The sequence below is a fragment of the Balearica regulorum genome, chromosome 10 (assembly GCF_011004875.1).
Source record: "Balearica regulorum gibbericeps isolate bBalReg1 chromosome 10, bBalReg1.pri, whole genome shotgun sequence".
Taxonomy (NCBI): domain Eukaryota; kingdom Metazoa; phylum Chordata; class Aves; order Gruiformes; family Gruidae; genus Balearica; species Balearica regulorum.
Genome location: NC_046193.1, coordinates 3,777,457 through 3,794,065, shown reverse-complemented (window position 1 = coordinate 3,794,065; position 16,609 = coordinate 3,777,457). Strand labels below are relative to the sequence as shown.

Below are 16,609 nucleotides of genomic sequence, written 5' to 3'. Positions count from 1 at the left end.
CCTTTGCTAAAGAATTTGAACACTTATTTCAAATCTATGTGTAATTGTGAATTCAAATTCTGAATTCTCATAGTAATGTATTTATATATAAAAGCCATAAACAGCCATCAAGATAATTTCAGATCAGGTTTGATTCTATGGTTGTTTGAACTCCTGGAATGGCTTTTGTGAGAGGTATTCCCAGATGTTCTAGTGGAAGTGAAAGGACTGATTTGTTGAATTTAACACCTTTTTTATTTGTTTGTTTTGGCTGAGGTGCAGCCATTCTGTCAAGTCCTGTCATGAAAGGGAAGGACAGGACTGGTATAAAACATTTTGGAGTTTACCAAGACATTCCAGCCAATACCAGTGAAACCCTTCAAAGCACCAGAGCCGGGCTGCGAGTTGAAGGCAAGGTGGTGGCTGCCAGCCGCAGTCGGGACTGCCCGGGCTGGTCGGGGAGCCCTGGTGACGTCAGCCAACACAAGCTGATCGGTTTTCCCAAGGTAGGAGGTTGTGGTATGGGGAAGGACATCTGAGGTTAATAGCGATTTATGTGACAGGCAGGCTCCAGTTTCTTCTTTCCACGCAGGGGAACATCAAGAGCTGCATGTCTTTTGATTGGGCTTTGTGGCCCTGCCGCAATGGGGACAGCTGCCCGAGGAGGCTGGGGGGGCTGTGTGGTCCCCTGGGATGGGGCTCCCGGTCGCCCTGGGGGCTGCCCCGGCGTGCACGTCACCCTGCAGGATGATTACTGGCACTCTCAGAACAGGTTGCAGATGCCCGCGGCTTAACAAAGCTTAACAGGTCAGATTGCTTTACCCAATAAGCTATACATAGACTTTTATCTTATTATATTGGAAAAAAACCCCTCAACACAACAGAAGTAATTCCCTCAAGGTGATTAATTTCTAGGAAATATGTATCCTAGTTGTATTATTTGCTGAGCTATGAAAAGTCCTTATTTAATAGTTTGCTAAAATTTTGTTATCCCTTTTTAATTCTTGAGAGTGATTGAACCTTGTCCCACTGTTATTTCCATTTATGTTAATCATTTGCTTTTACTACGGTAATATATTAAATAATGCTGATACAGACTTCAATTCTTAGCCATTTGATATAGACTTAAAAGACTACAATGGTAGCTACTGTGTCAGTCTAATAAGATTTACAGTAAGGATATCAAGGTATGTATGAAAAATCCATATATTGAAGAACGAAGGCTTAAATAATGTCTTAAAAGGAGGATGCATTTTCTTATTATTAACAGGCCATATTTATACTTTCATTCTCTGCTATTATTTATTACTGTCTAATCTGTCTGAAATATGACTGTAACAGTTGAGCAATTTAAATAGCATAATGTTGGGTTTCTTTTTTTAAGGAGCAATCCAAGTTCATAGCATGACCTAGCTAAGTGAAGGTGGGTGGTACTTACCTTGAGATTCATATCCATATTGTAGTCATACACAGTTTCACAGTAAAGGATGCTCCTTCAAATGCATCCTGGCTTTGAATATACTTTTCAAATTGAAAATAAGTGGTTTCCCGTAGGGAGCATTAGCCAGTAAGAAGGAAAAACAATCTCTATAAAATCGTGGTAGTATTTTGCATTGGTGATACCAGGAGAAGGTACTGAACCAAAATTCTTATTCTAAACTTCCCTGTTTTTTCTGGGAGAATAGTTTTGCTGAGGTAGAGAGATGGTTGCATGTAACCCATCTCTGTATACAAAGTTTCAACCCTGTTTCCTAACATGCATGAAAGTTAGATTGTTTGACATCAGTAGTCTGATGCAAACTAATGTAATCCTTTTTAATTGTAGAATCCTATCATTTGAATTTAAATGTCAGTATTCTACCAGTGCCTCTGAGGACCTATAGTTTCCATTAAGACCAAAAAGGCAGTGATCTGAAAGCGAAGAGGAAGGGTAAATCCCTTCCAGAACACAGAGAAGGGAACTCACATGGTGGAAAGCCACAAGTTACTTATGAGTCCCCCTGCTAGTACCAATGTATTATGTTAAGTAAACAGATTCGTGCTGGGAGACAGTTGGCACAAGCCCTGTTTCAAAGACTGGCAATTTATGGGGATTAAATGCAGACTAAATGGAAGGGTGATTCCTTTGCATATTGACTCTCTCATTCTTCAGTTTCTAGAAGCTGTACCCTCTGAAGATCTTGTTAGGCCAGTTTATTGGTTAATATTTGGTTTGAGTGTCAAAAAATAGTTTTTCTCATCTGCATGTGATATGGAAAATCCTGTCTTTAAACTAAAAAGAAGGTGGAATGCCTGTATAGTACTGTTTTCATATTCTTAGGAACATCTTAGACTGAGATCATGAAGAAGCTGATTTCAGCTGTGGATTTAGGTTTACCTGTAGCAGATGTTGTAGATGCTTACTCTGCCAAATATGGATCACTTGGAGGAGACCGTTATGATGCTTCTGTGTCATTGCTGTGGTTAGGCAGTGGCAGTGAGCCAGGTTTATTTAAACTTTATTGGGAAGCTCAGGCTTATTAATGCTTCTTCCAGTTGGCTCTATTTTCCTTAGGTTCTGTTCTTCTTGAAAGGGCCTAACGACCTTTCTTTGTGCTTGGGTGGTCCTGAGAGTTTGGTTTTGTTTTCTGAGCACTAACGCTGTGGCAGGGAGGGAGACAGCAATGCCAGCCCAGCTTTGTAGACATCTGCTCTTTTGGGGCATGTCTGTTAGGGAATGGAAGAAGAAAAATTTGTGTATTCGTAGATATCAGATGGTAGAGACTGAAGGACGGGAGGTAACTGCAGTGTTTGGCTGTCTGATAGGTTTCCTTTCAGATATTGAGAAACCTGGGATTCTGATCTAGGAAGAGAGCTGATCCGGGACCATAATAATTTATCAGTCAGAACAAGTAGTAATTTGTACAGTAAAATAAATACGGTAAATATAATAGAACAGTTCAAGGCAACTATGAGTTTACATGTTTTAGATGCGTGCTTCTTATCTCCTAACCTTCAGTACTTCACTGAGTAGACTCAGGTATGTCAAATACCCTTCCCTCAAAGGCAGGAAAGAGTTAACCAATCAAGCAACTTACAACCTCTGTCGTTTAAACTAGTGAATATACGTATTTTATAGTTAGGGAAGTTAAAGCACAGTGGGATCAAGTGACCTACTAACATCTTGTAGTCAAGAAACAGCAGGGCAAGTCCTTGAATTTGAGTGTTCTGAGGTCCCTCTCCTCTACCACTTTTATTAGGTCACGTTGCTTCCTAGGATAACAACATGTTTGTGCAGTTTGGAAATGCAAGCTGTTTCTTTGCAGAAATATTACTGCAGAATGTTACAAAACTGGAGAAACACCGAGTCTGAAAACAGATTTAATTCTTGTTTTTAAAATGTAGCAAATGAGGTTTAAAAATATGAAAGGCTGCCAGTCTGCTGTTCTAGTTTAAATATCTGGGTTGTGACTAGAAAAATATTAGAAATCTGCTGCGAGTTTCCAGTGCTATTCCTCTGATTGGACAGCCTCACTGAAAAGGAGGTCTTGGTCCCCAAGATCCTGAAAGAGGAATTAAAATTATGTTCCTGCGTTTCCTGTCATTAATTGTCTCATAAAGACCTTGAAATGAGCTTATGATGTTTGTCACGAGCACATATGGAATTAAATTTTTCTCCAAAGAAATTAGGTAGACTCTTTCTTTTGCCTCTAAATATTTTCTGAATTGTCAGTTGAAGTTTTAGGGGAGAAGCGATTTTTCAAGTCATGTTTCAAGCTCAACAGCTAAACTCTCATTTCTTTCGCATCCCGTAAGTGTTGTTGTGTTTTTTAAACTTAGTCCCAAGAAGCATCTTTCTATTTTCCTTTCCATTTTTCTGCTCCTTGTCTGCTCCATTTCCACTCCTTGCCCCCAAGTTAAGGTGTTAAATTGCTCTTCTGTCAGACCTAAATAATATGCCACTGGATGCTTTAATAGGCATGAAGATGCACTGACAAATCTTCATTTCAGGAGAGGCACTGTTCAGATGTTATGTTGTTTTGCAATGCTTTGCTATTAAATTTTATGATGAAATACCTAGAAAAAGCACCTGCTAACATTGTAGACATTTTGAGTTGCACATGCTGAAAGCCAAGCGAATTGGAAAAATTTTACTTTTTTCACAGTTGTATTTAAAGAAGTAAAAAAACCCCAACCTGAGGTCAGAATATTACTATTGGTACTATTTACTAGCTGGCCTATTTCTAGGGGTAGAATTGTTATTTTTAGCTTTGATTGTCATATACCAGTATGCCTAGGTATAGCAGGTATTCTCTCTGTTAAGTGGTTTTGTAACTTTGAGAGTAGCGAGCGCATGCCAAGTCCTGCAGCTGGAACCTCAGTCTTGTTGCAGGAACCAGATGACTTCCTGGCGTTGACTTGCAGTGGTGCTGGTGTTTAGCAGCAGCAGAAAGGATTTGTACCATCTCTGAAGAGTTTGCGCTTCGTAGCTTGAAGAAATGACAAATGGAATGTGACTCTTCATTTATAGCTTCTTGATTCGAAAACAGGGCAAGCTCCAAGTGTTGTGCATGTGCTATAACATAGTAGTTCAATTCTTACTCCAAAAATTGCGTCTTCTGGGATTGAGCTCAGCATTAGTGGTTGGCCTCCTGTTGCCCAGGTGGCAGCAGGATGACTAACAGCAGGATGGTGAAGGTAGCACCAACACTAGCAGTAAAATACAAACAGCACTGTGAACAGGCTCCAAACTGATGAGCCTAGCAAAAAGGTTAATGGCTTGTTCATCTCCTTATGTGGTCTGGTACTTTTGAGGCCCTACATTAAATGAGCACTGGGAATGTTCAGGTGACAAATTGTTCTGTTGGATTGGGTCTATAATAATATGTTCAAACTAGGATTTTTTTTCTCTTGAACTTTTTTTTGTTTTCCTCCTCTTACTCCCTTGCCTATTCTGTTAAAAATAAGAATTAGAGTATTTTCTGATGAAATATAATGTAGGTATTATAGCTCTCTACCTGGGCTGAAGTTTCTGTAGTATGACACAAAATCTTTGAGAGCAGCAGTCTTCAAACTGGCAATAGCCAAATGTATGGAACGAGTTTTCATAACGTGTTTAATTTCTTTAAACTATTCCTCTCTCCTTCCAGGAAAGACGGTGGAAAAAATAATCTTCTTTAATGTATTTTAGTACTGTGTCAATCAACCTTTTATTGCTTTTCAGATTAGCTTTAAAATTTGTACCAAAAAAAAAAAAAAGAATTTTAGCAGCCAAATAATTGCAGATTATCTTAGTATCTTCCTGCCTTTCTGACAGAGCAGTAGAGGTCATCAACGTTTATGGGTCTTAGACTAAGCACAACACATCTTTAATATAACACTTTTTTCTTCATTACAGTTTTATTCAATGCTTGATTTCAGTTTTGAGTCTGCAATCCACGCTCCTTAAAGCTGCAGTTTGTACCAAAGACTTGCTAAGAAAAAGGGGACATGTGTCTGCTTAATATAACACAAAGTCACTGCATATAGCGTCCTGGCATGCGTGTAATTGCCTGTAGCTTTCTAATGATAAAAGCAGTTTCATGTGAGAAAAGTCTGCATTGATCCTAGTCCTGATTTACATTTGACGTCACTAAAAGAAAAAATTGATCAGCATAGATAAAACTCCCTGATCAATGATCCTAGCTTTTTTTTTTTTTTTTTTTTTTTAAATAGCTTCCATTTTGGTGCAGTGCAGTGCAGACTTTTGGTTTAACTGGCTGAATTGATATTCTGAGCAGCGAGTAAGGCAGGATGACAGAGCATCAGCACAGCTACTCCTATTAGTGCTTAGGGAGGTACGCTTACTTGCACTTGCCCACCCTGTCCAAGACAGTGTGAAGTCATGAACCACTGCTGTCCTAGGATACTATGGAAAAGATTCCAACTTTTATGTAGACTGTATAGTACATACTTCAAGAAAATAGCGATTTTTTTTTTTTCTGTTTAGTCACTATCAGGATTGAATGGGTTGAGGTACAGAATTTGAAGTTGCAGTTTGAACACGGTACACGTACTGATCACAATTTATTTTGAAAAAAATAAACTATTACACAGAAAATGTTATGCTTTCTAAAAAACAGATGTCTCTGTATTATCTTTAGTACTTGGATTATTTTTGCACAGCCATAACACAGTATTCTATTGAAATAGCCTTTTACATTTCAGAATCCTGCATGTGCTAATAGTTCTAAATAAGAGGTAGGGTTTTTTTTTTTATGAAATAACACAAAATAGATGGTAAGAAGCTCTAAATAAAATGCACTGATTCCTGAAAGTGTAAGGCTGTTTTATCATGCGGCAGAGTGCTTTATTTTATATGTTGTTGTTTGGTTGGTTTTTTTTTCTAAAAAAAGGCAGAAAGCTACACTGGCATGCACGTATGGTTTTACAGTGTATGCTAATGTGACCAGATCAGATTAAACAGGAGGGGTTTTTTGCGTGCTTCTCCTGCATGGGCTTTAGATTTCTGGAAGGCATGACAGAAACACAAATACAACAAAAACATCACAGCCCTGCAGTGATTTTTTGATCTTTTCATTATAAGCAACATTGTTCTTTATATAAACTGAAAGAGACCGAGAGGGAGAGCAAGCTGAATCTTTGCAAGAGGTGGTTCTGAAGTAATTTGTAGGAGAGACATGTTTGTTGCATTTGCTGTCAAATGTATAATGAGTTACCGAAGCCAGCGAAACATTTGGTGCTGTGAGGTTCAAGCCCCAGCCGACGCAGCCTGCGCTCTGCTGTAGGGGTGCAGTGGATTTGTTGCTTCCCTCGGTCCCCTTGCCCCCTTTCGTACGCAACCTTTCGTGTCCCCCCGCTTCCTTCTCAAATGATAGTGATAGGACTTGACAGTCCTTGTCCTTGAAGGTTTCTCCCGTTTCTGAGTAAGTGGCGTATTCCTGGTAGTTTGCCATCTTCCGTTTTTGTCATTATCCCAAGGGAAGTATTAAAATCACAAACAACAACATGGTGGTTCAGTCCATTTTTCTTTCAGAGAAACCTTTTCTTTTCTTACTACGTCTGCTGTTAGCTTTCCTGCTTTAGCAGTCTTACACTGCAGGCAATAAACATCCCCTTGCGCTCTGCCAGCGAGATGCTCTGGCAGAAACCTCTGCTCCCTCCCCACCTGCCTGCCGGGATGGTACAGTCTGCAGAGGGACTCCTGTAATGTAGCGCAGCTTATCAATCCCTTACAGATGCCGAACGGTGATTACTCCGCTGTGTAATTGAAATCATTTTGGATTTGTGATGATATCTTAGCCAAGTAAGTAGCAACATCCACAGCATGAGAATAATAATAATAAAACAAGAAATCTTTCCCCTTTCCGTTCTGAGCTTGTTTATTTGGCAATTTGCTTCTCGTGAAGGCGCAAGCTGATGAGAAAATGGTGTGGAGACTGGGTCTGAGTGATGCATTAGATTTTGGTTCATGCCCTGTGAATCTCTGGAAAGGTAATGCTGCAACTTCTGTAGATTATTCTGTAAGGTCAAACAGAAACTGCTTAGCTAAAAGGCACTCTTGCATCAGAAATCATTCACTGAGATTTTGTAGGTTGAAAATTCAGTATGATCTTGTTTTTTAAACCTATGGGCTTGATTTTGATTAAATCTGTTATTTAGTGATGAGGAGAACACGTGGATGAGATTTTGCTTTTATCATTGCTGCTAAGAATTGGATGTGCCTTTTTTTCTTTCAGAAGTGAAGTGCAGAAAAAACACTAAAATGTGAGCAGTACAGTTTGACTATTTTTTTTTTCCCTAACTTTAATGTTCTCTTACGATAGGCAAAGACGTTTCTTGTGAGGAAAATATGTAATCCTCAACCAGGTTTATTTATAGAGCTGCTTATAGTTTTTTAATGTGTATGTTTGAAAGTAAAGGGCACACAGATTAAAAAAAAAACCCAAACGTTGCCTTTCTACTGAAATGGGTTAGAAAATACTGCTAAAGAAACAGGGAGTTTTATGTAATTTCTTTTAAGCATGCATGATGTTTCCTATGGTAAGGTGGGGAAAGGCTTTCTGTGGTGTATGGTACAATAACTAAAAATTCTGACAGATAGATTTATTTTTTTTTAAATTTTTTTAAAGAAGAATCAGCTCCAAATCCCTGAATGCTGCATGGAAAGGCTTTTGGCTGTTCATGAAACATACATCGTTTTAACAGAAAACATAAGATTACGGGAGTCATTTCCTATTATGTAAAGGGAGATTCTGTGCATTTGATCCCTGCCTGCGGCGCTGGCAGCTCATCTGCCCAGTGGTCCCAGGCAGCAGAGGAAGGAGCTCTTCCCCAGCCTCTGATTTACTGACTTTAACTTGTCCTATACAAGCTGGGGCAGTTGCTTGTGCATTGCACGTCGTGTCCGAGGACTGATGAGACGATGGCTGTAGGCAGTCCTGGAGCACTTAAGCAGCCAGGAGCAGATGCTTAGCCTGGTACTTCCCATACCTTCTGGAAGGGTAAGTATTGAAGTTGCTAAAAGGGAATGTGTATTCTTTCATGGTAAATCTGTGCATTTTACCATTCACGTGCATCCAAAGAGCTGCATGCTTATTAGGACTTCTGGGCATTTGACCTCCTCGTTACATTCTGCTAGGGACTCTGTTAAAGGATTGCAGAGGTGTTACACAAATTAGGATGTTTGAAAGATAGCTGGCACGCTTCATGTGGAAAAATTGCACGTTTATTGCTGGGATTTGTGGTAAATATTAGCTATGTGCAGTATGAAATTGATAATGGGGGGGGGGGTGTTAGTCTTTGCCTAGTAAAAGGAGATTACAGATTTACTTCATAGTCCACATGTTTTTTGGGTTTTTTTTTTATGTTGAGATGCATTCCCTGTTAGCATTTAATTTGTGAGAGGTCATCCATATGCATGACTAGCTCTTGTACCTTGCTCTGAAATAACTGTTTGACTCAGGTATCCAGCAGGTCTTTGATCACATACAGCTTTTACTTTGTTCATGTTCCTCTCATTTAATCGAAATTGCTACCTGTGAAGAAGTGTTTCATATTTTCCCTGTAGTGCTGGTAAAATGAATAAGTTTGTGAATGAGGCAGTAAAATAAGGCTCGTAGATAAGTTGTGTATAGTAATGCAGCATGAATCTTTTTCCTCTTTTTTTTCTTTTTTTTTTCTTTTTTTTTTTCTTTCTGGTGTGTGTGTGCCCCCTTTTTCTCATCCTTTTCGTATATCTATCTTCATTTCTGTGGACAATTGATTTTGGCCCAGTACGTCAATGGCAAATATACTTGCATTTTCACAGAAAAGGTAATTTTTTTTTTCCTTCTGTTGCAAATCGAAACTGGGTGATATTTCTCATGCTTTCTGCATATATAAAGAGGTTTCATGCATGTATATTGAAACAGCTTGGAAGAGTTTCATGCTTCTCAGTAGGATTACAGATTACAGAAGACATGGTAACGGTGAACTAGGTATCTTACTGTTCTTTTAAGAGCTTCCATGAAGTGACTTTTGTGAGTGCTTTTTACTTTTAAATTTCATATCATGTATCTAGGAAACAGTTTTGAAGGATTATTTTTTCCCTTTTCATCCTTCTACCAGCATTTAAAATATACAGCTTATTTTTTCCAGTGCTGTTGAATTTGGGATACAAACATTTTTTTTAATCATACTAAAAAAAAAATATATTCCTGTCTGAATACTGAAAATGCGAGCATACATCCTGCTAATATATAAGAATGTTACAAGCATTTTCACTTTTTTTATTTTCACCCTGCAGTTTGTTTTTTCAAATGTCAGTTGTGTATGTAGTAATTCCTTGTTACATTTTGAAATAAATGTAGAAGTCGTGACCTTGTAACTCTCTCTCACACTCACTGAAACCCGGTTATACTGCAGTAGGACTCCAGCAGCTGATAGTTCTGTACATTGAACACACCTCCTTTTGATGAATGTAAATACTTTCACAGGTCAGACTTAAAATAATGTTCGGAAGGGGAAGAAAGCAGTTTGTGGAACCTTGCGAATAAGCTTGCCTTTTGCCAGATTTTTCATTATGTTTTTCATTATGTTTTCAAGGAGAGACAAAGAAGGATATTATAATTCACTGGAATTGGGCAAGTATTGCTATGTCTTTTTGGCCGATTGTTGAAAGTGAACAAAAATTAACTACTCTCATATTATACACTATCTGATCAGCTGAAAAAAACCCCACAATTAAAATTACACATTTCTGAATAATTTTAATAAGTCAATTGAAAAAAGAGGTTAAAAAAAGAAAGCTAAGGGCGATTATGATTAAATCACCTGCTCCTAGAGAGGTGTTTTTGCTTAATTCATGTATTGAAATGTGCTGCTAAAGCTTAAGACGATCTCTGTCATGCTTTCATTAAGATTCTTTTCTTGTTGAGCCAAGAAGGTAGCAGCGAATCCACTCTGTATGGAGGCTCCCTGTCAGTATGGCTCACTTGCAAATCGAGCAACAGAAATCTGTGTGACCGGGATAGTTCTGCTGCCTCTGCAGCACCTGCAGTCCAGGCGTTGTGCTTGCGATTAGGAAACCTCAGCTTAGGTTTGACTTGCCAAGGCTTTATTATGCATAGCAGGGATGCTCCACACTATATGACTGTATAGAATTTATCCTGCTGTATCACCTATGTATACATTGTGTTCAAAGATAATGTCTCCTTAGTGGAACAGTTGCATAATAGAACAATATTTCTTCCTAGACAAGTTATGTTTGGTATGCTAGGTTTTTTTATATGCAAGTATGTATAAGTAAAGGATATATAGGCTTATATAGGTTATATAAATATATAGGCTTTAATTTCATACATAAAGCAATGAAGATGATCAATAGCATTTTATTGTAATTTTTAATTTAAAGTTTGGTGCCCTTTTGTACAAAGCATAAACATATGGTGCAATTTTAAGAGCTGTGGGGCTTTCGTTTGAAGTTTTACAGGTTTTATTCATGTCTAGGGGAAAAAACATGCTTTTTATGTTATTTTTCTTGATATATGATCTTGTTTTGTGTGTTAAAACCAGAGATTTGCAGTTGGAAAAAAAGAATCACTTTATAATAAAAGGACTGTGAATGAAGCATACTTTAAAATAGCCCAATAATAGGAAAATAGTTCTAAGAAGCTAGCATCACTGTAAAATGCAGGACATGTTTCTTCATAACACTGCAGATCAGTGAAATACGAAGACTCAGAAGTGACGTGGGATGCCTGCTTAAATATTAGACTTTGCATAGTTGAGAAATGGTAACCAAGTTTAGGAAATACTTCCCTTCTATCACATCCTATATGAACAAGTTCATCCTGTTGAGAATATGTTTTTTCTTGTTTTTAAAGTAGCCGTTGCACGGTTAAAGTATGTAAGGATTGTGCACCAGGCTCTCAGAGGGATCCTAGAAGCAGTTCACGTGAAAACCTAGAAGAGAACCAGCAGTTGTAATTGTGATTTATTTGAAAGAGTTTGTCCTTTTTTTACCTATTGCCTCCTTTCCACACCTGGCAAAGGTGAAGCGGGTGGAGAAGCTAGCTGATTTCACAGTCACAGAATCACATAATAGTTGAGGTTGGGAGGCACCTCTGGAGATTGTCCAGTCCAACCTCCCTGCCCAAAGTGGAGTCACCACTGCAGGTTGCTCAGGGCCACGTCCGGTCAGGTTTTGAGTATCTCCAAGGGTGGAGACTCTGCAACCTCTCTGGGCAACCTGTGCCAGTGTTAGACCACCCTCATGGTTTTCTCATCTTTAAATGGAATTTTCTATGTTTGTTTGCTTTCATTGCCTTTTTTGCCTTTCACTGGGCACCACTGAGAAGAGTCTGGCTCCATCTTCTTTACTCCATCCCATCAGGTATTTATACACATTGATAAGATCCCCCCGAGCCTTCTCTTCTTCAGACTGAACAGTTGCAGTTTTCTCAACTTCCAATTTGCGTGTCAGGTGCTCTAGTCCTTTTATCATTTTTGTGTCCCTTCGTTGGACTCGCTCCGGGAAGTCCATGTCTCATACTGGGAGCCCAGCGCCGGACACTCGCCTCCCTCAGCCTGCTGGTAGTGCTCATTCTAATGCAGCCCAGGAGGCTGTTTGCTGCCTTTGCTGTGAGGACATGTTACTGGCTCATGGTGAACTTTGAGTCTACCAGGAACCCCAGGACCTTTTTTCCAGGCAGTTGGCCCCTAGCCTGTCCTGCCTGGGGTTATTCCTCCTGAGTGGCAGAAGTTTGCACTTCCCTTTGTTGGATGTCCTGAGGTTCCTGTCGGCCCATTGCTCCAGCCCACCAAGGTCCCTCGGAATGGCAGCTCAGCCATTTGGTGTTACCAACCACACCTCCCCATTTTGTATTATCTGCAGACTTGCACAGGGTGCGCTCGGTTGTGTCATCCAGGTCGTTAATAAAGACACTTGGCTGTTGCATTGCAAGAAGTCACTTGGAAGGAGAAGATTAGCCCTGGAACTGCAGTTTGGAGATGTAGCTGAGAACTGAAGCATTGTGTACTAAAAAATGTCAAAATATGGTCAATATCCTGGGTATGTTTACAACTAAGAGTGTGGAAGTTGCAATACTGAAGTCCAATACACTGCATCAGCATCCTAGGTGCACTTTGGTATGTATATAAACTTTTTTGAGGACAAAAAAGGAAAATCAGTGATTTAGGTTTACTGAAAGCTTATTTTATATATTAAAGAATGAAGACTCACAGCTGATGAAGTAATTTCAATTGATAATTTCATTCACTGCATTTCAATTAAAGTGAGTTAAAACCATGTGAAGTCAATTAAAGATAAAATGAGTTTTAGTCCAGTATGATTTGAATCTTGCTGAAAAATCTAATGCATAAAATGAGGAAATAGGATAGGGAAGATGCTTATCTGTTAGACGTTGGGCAAAGAGGTATTTCAGTACAGTCATCTCCTGTCCAGCTCACTGGCCTTCCTAGCTCTTGGCCTCGGGAAATTAGTTAAGCATTTGAAGTAAATGACACTCCTCATACATACGCTTCATCTGAGAAGATTTTTACTTAGACAAGAGCTGTCTTCAGTATGATAAGTTATCTTCTATGCTCTTATTTGAATTGTGCTCCATAGTCCAATTCAATGCAAACTTTGTACCTCAATTCAGGATGAGATACAGCATTTTAAATGTCTTCAAGGATTCTTCCCTCTGTGTACCCCAGCCAAAGCCTGATAAGACGGTTCCCACCTTGCTAGAGACAACAGTCAGCTTACTGCAGTTTCAAAGTAGTGGTTAAACTGCCCTTTGGGTTGGTTTAACAATTACTTTAGGTGAGAGCCAAGTTCCTCTGCTTACTACCACAGCGCTGTCAATTTATAATAGAATGGGAATTTTATCCTGGCCTTTAAACATAAGGTCAGATAGAGTCAGTCTTAAGGGTTCTGGGAAAAGTGTTGAGTAGAAATACCTCAAACTTTTTCCATGAGGCAAGGGGCTAACTGAAGCTGATCCAGCATACGAAGAGCCACAAGTGTAGGCTCATGCTGACCAGGAGTAAGAGCTTGCTGTCAGGGCAAATAACCTATGTCCAGGAGAGCTGTCAGCCGGCTGTCACAGGTGAGGCAGGAAATGACAACCCATACTGGATTTGGATATTGGCGTTTATCCAAGATCCAACAACTTTAGAGCTTTTACCCTACTTGATGTCACACACAGGCCGTCCTAGGCATCTCCTGGCATTTGTCTCCATGCATCTCTCAGAACTCCAGGATCTTCCCTTACTTCCAGGGTCTTTCATCTAGTCTTCATTTTTTTCATCCCAGGCGCCCTTCTTTTCTCTGAGAGCACTTCTGTGGGGAGCACTTTTGTTCAGCCTCATCTTCCTTCTGGAACTTGAGAGCCTCAGTTTTCCAAATCTCAGTAGCCTTTGTGCAGAAGCACAACATGTGATCACTATCTTTGGTGGTGCTGTCTCATGTCTCTTTGTTAGCTGGATGTCTCACTGTTACTTAGTCCAGGTGTTATCAAAATTTGCAACCAGCCCATTTAAGCTGCAGCCAGCAAGAATCAGGCTCATGTATGAGCATTTTGGACATATTTACACCCTCCCACACATGCAAATACCTGCTGTGTTCCGCATGTAAGCCATTTTTCACCTCCAACTGTAGCACGCTTCTCCACAAATAGGAAAGGTGAGGACCTCTTGCTGTTGCTTTTCTTGCCTTTCGAAAGCAGCCATTGCCACCCACATTCTTTGTCGTGGTAGGTTCCAGTGCATTAGTGAACCTTGAGAGGAGAGTTACACTCTACAGAAGTACGGTGACTGTTTATTTTGGCATGTGCGATATATAGCGTATGTCTTACAGGATGGATGGATGTATTGTAATGGTCATGCTCAGCATCTAACTAACCTTGACACAAACACTGATGCTGATGAAGCACAATAAAAATACGCTGCTACCACTGTGACTTATCTTTCAGAATGGTACGCTTTGGGTCACATAGGTAACTAGAAGAGAACAGTGTTCCCAGTAAACTGTTCCAGCCTCCTTGGGAAATGTGTGATTCCCCGATGTCAGGAGACAGCATCGTTTTGTGTCCTTTCTAAGTCAGTTTAGGAAGAAACTGTTGTCCTGGCTGAGGACAATCATTTAATTTTACACTGCATGCTTACTACGTTCCTTTCCTCTGCTTCCATTATAATGAAGATTTTGCATGTTGTTCTACAAATATATCAACTGATGTTTGATATTAAGGGACTAGTGAAATGCAATTGCAATGAAATAATGATTTTATGTTGCTTTTCACAATGAAATGAGATTGTCATCCTCCCTCCCCCCAGTACTTAAAGGAATACCTATTTACAAGTAGCTTAGCTAACCTGGGAAATTTGAAGAAGAATTTCGTGCAGCTTCTTAGATGCAATGCAAATTGTCGCGCTACCCAAGGAGGGCATTTGCATTATGGTAGGGCTAGTTGCCTCTGTAATGCTGTAGTGGTAAATTGTTATGCAGAGAACTGCAGGATAAAATGGTAGTGCTGAATGAGATGGCTGAAAATGCCATGAAAACAAACTATTGCAGGATCACGGAAGTAATGATGGGCCTAATTTCCATGCAGTATACCTTCCAGCTTTCCATATATGCTTGGGGGCAAACTCTGAGTTTTGCAGGTTATTTTCGTTGGGTCGTACTAAATGGTGCCTCTCTCATCCCCACGCGGCATTATTTTGCATGGGGCAGGTCAGAGCTCCTTGTCACTAAGGGGCAAGGCAGAGGAGGCTGCCTTAATCTGTCTTGGGCTGACCCAAAAGAACATGAAAGGGTTGCCCTGATATTTCTCTTGCAGCAACAAGAGTTCCCCTTCAGAGCATAGGGAGTTTGAGCTGATATTTTATTACTAAAGCATATGTGGGGAGCTGATAGTCCCCAGGGAACTTGGTTTATGTGCATGAATGGCTACTTGCAGAATCTACTGTTCATTTGGTTTTAAATCTTGTTCTGGTTCATCAATAATAATATTGGGTATTTCCGTCTGTTCTGCATAGTGCTTAAATATTAGAGATGGGTATAGAAAGTGGAAGCGTGGAATTTATTTACATGTTTGGGCTGAAATGGGAAGAAAAAAAAGAGGGGAGTATATCTTTTTCAGGAATATGTGAGCCAGCAGTAGGTGACATGCAGAGAGAGACCACTGGAGTCTGTCTCAAATGAAGTTCATTCACTAGGCAGGTGGGGCCTGGCTCGTACCCAAGCTGGGGGAAGCTTGGGTGGGCCAGCTGCTGCCTGTGGCTGGTGACAGACGTGACCTTGGTGAAGGGATGGTGTCTTAATAGAGACAAATTGTGCTTAGACTGTTTAAAAAGGCACTCTATGCTGCAAAGATTGAATTGCTGCCTACTTCTTTGGTTATCTTCTTATGAATCTTGATCTAACTGTTCATTTTAAGAAACTATAATTACTATGCTATTCCCTACCTTGGTATGGATCCTCTGCCCCCCAGCGATGTTTACAAAATAATAAAAAAACCCCAACAACCTGAGGAAGGGACATATAAAATCTGCAATGCAGAGATAGGATTATATATTTATCTGACTTCTCATGTAGACAGATGATTAATATAGTACCAACTACAGGGTTTATAGCTTGGTATATCATTAAGATTCCCTGTAACTCTAATGTGAAAAGATAATAAATGAAGTGTCCTCTTCCCTGCCCTTGCCCTCCTTTCTCTAGTTTAGAAGTACACTTAGAAGTTTTAATCTGAAAACATGATTCTGATACCAGAAGTGAGGAGGGAAAGAAATGAAAGAGAAAATGGAAGACATTTGAAGTGTTTTTTCTTGAACCTTTTGAAGCATTAAAATTGAGTGCATGAGGTCTTAACATACAAGCCTCATTTACATACCTTCTTTTGGATTAAGAGAGTATCTTTAAAATATTGCTAGGAAAGTATTTGGGGGGATTTTTTTTTTTTCGCATGTTAGAGAAAACTAGAATATACTTTCTTAATTGGGTCCAGTTTCTTTCTAAGGAAATCTTGTTCCCCTTCTTTATCTTATCTGGAGCAGATGAAAGCTGCAGATACAGGACGTGTTATTTTTAAAGGTTTTATTATCAGTAAGGTAAGTAGCAGTACTTTTGGAGCTTTAATTGCCAAACTCTGAGAGAAGA

General features: G+C 39.6%; 1 protein-coding gene across 10 annotated transcripts in view; it reads left to right on the top strand.

Moving 5' to 3' along the window:
• The window catches only part of ATP2B2 (ATPase plasma membrane Ca2+ transporting 2), a 433,201-nt gene that overhangs the window by 180,413 nt on the left and 236,179 nt on the right, over nt 1-16,609 (top strand). The window contains exon 1 of one of the 10 annotated variants that reach the window (XM_075762786.1): nt 6,977-7,264. The exons of 3 other annotated variants lie outside the window; for them this stretch is intronic. The gene's annotated coding sequence lies outside the window, so the exon portion shown is untranslated. Of the gene's footprint in view, nt 1-6,976; nt 7,265-7,405; nt 7,453-7,984; nt 8,463-16,609 lie in introns of those variants that run through there. 6 more of the 10 variants (XM_075762784.1, XM_075762790.1, XM_075762783.1 and 3 more) reach the window with 6 other exon arrangements.